This window comes from Mesitornis unicolor, unplaced genomic scaffold, assembly GCF_000695765.1.
Source record: "Mesitornis unicolor isolate BGI_N332 unplaced genomic scaffold, ASM69576v1 scaffold38049, whole genome shotgun sequence".
Classification (NCBI taxonomy): domain Eukaryota; kingdom Metazoa; phylum Chordata; class Aves; order Mesitornithiformes; family Mesitornithidae; genus Mesitornis; species Mesitornis unicolor.
The window spans coordinates 1497-2472 of record NW_010208580.1 but is presented as its reverse complement, the minus strand read 5'-3'; positions in this window follow the sequence as shown (position 1 = coordinate 2472).

The following is a 976-nucleotide window of genomic DNA, read 5'->3' as shown; positions in this document are numbered from 1 at the left end:
ATGGATCGATGCGGGGCAACACGGAGCAACACAGGTTGATGGGGGTCCACATGGATCAACGTGGAGCAGCATGGGTTGACAGCTGTCAACACGGGTCAACATGGACCAGTACAGGTTAACATGGAGCTACACGGAGCAACACAGGTTGATGGGTCAATATGGATCAACATGGGTCAGCGTGGAGCAACACGGATCAACAGGGGTCGACGTGAGTCAGCGTAGATCAACACAAGTCAATGGATCAACATGGGCCAAAAGGGAGAGACACACATCCGCGAGGGACACCAGAGGTCAACGTGGGTCAACACGGATCAACACGGATCAACACAGGTCATCACGGGTCACGTGGGTCAGCACAGACTGGTGGGAGTCACCACGTCGTGACATGGGCCAGCACAGAGCGACAGGGGTCAACACTGATCGTGTGGATCAACACCCGCCAACGCGGCTCAACACACAGCAACACACATCAGCACGGATTGACACGGGTCAGCGTGGGTCCACATTACACCCCTGGCCCCACTCCTGATGTTCCTACCCCAACGTCCCCACGTCCCCACTCCCTCACTGCCCACCTCCTCATCCCGCCACCATCTCCCCCCGCTTCCACGCCCCCACCTCCCGCCCCCCAGGGTCCCGCTCTGTCCTTGAACCCCCCTGAGGGAGCTGGGTGGGACCCATGTGTGTCCCCCCCGGTGTCCCCACATCCCCCAGTGTCCCCTCACCGGAGTGGATGAACATGTGTTTGGTGTAGTTCTTCCTGGAGCTGAAGGTCTTCTGACAGTGGCCGCACTGATAGGACGGCTCGGGGCACCGCGAAGGACCCGGTTGGGCCACCTCAGGTGCCGGGGGTGGGGGGACACTCATCGTCCCCTCATAGGGTGGCGGCGCCGGTGCTGCAAAGCTAAAACCGTTGCCCCCTGGTGCTGCCTTGACCCCGAATGCCGGTGCTTCTGCCACACCCTCGGTGCCCAAC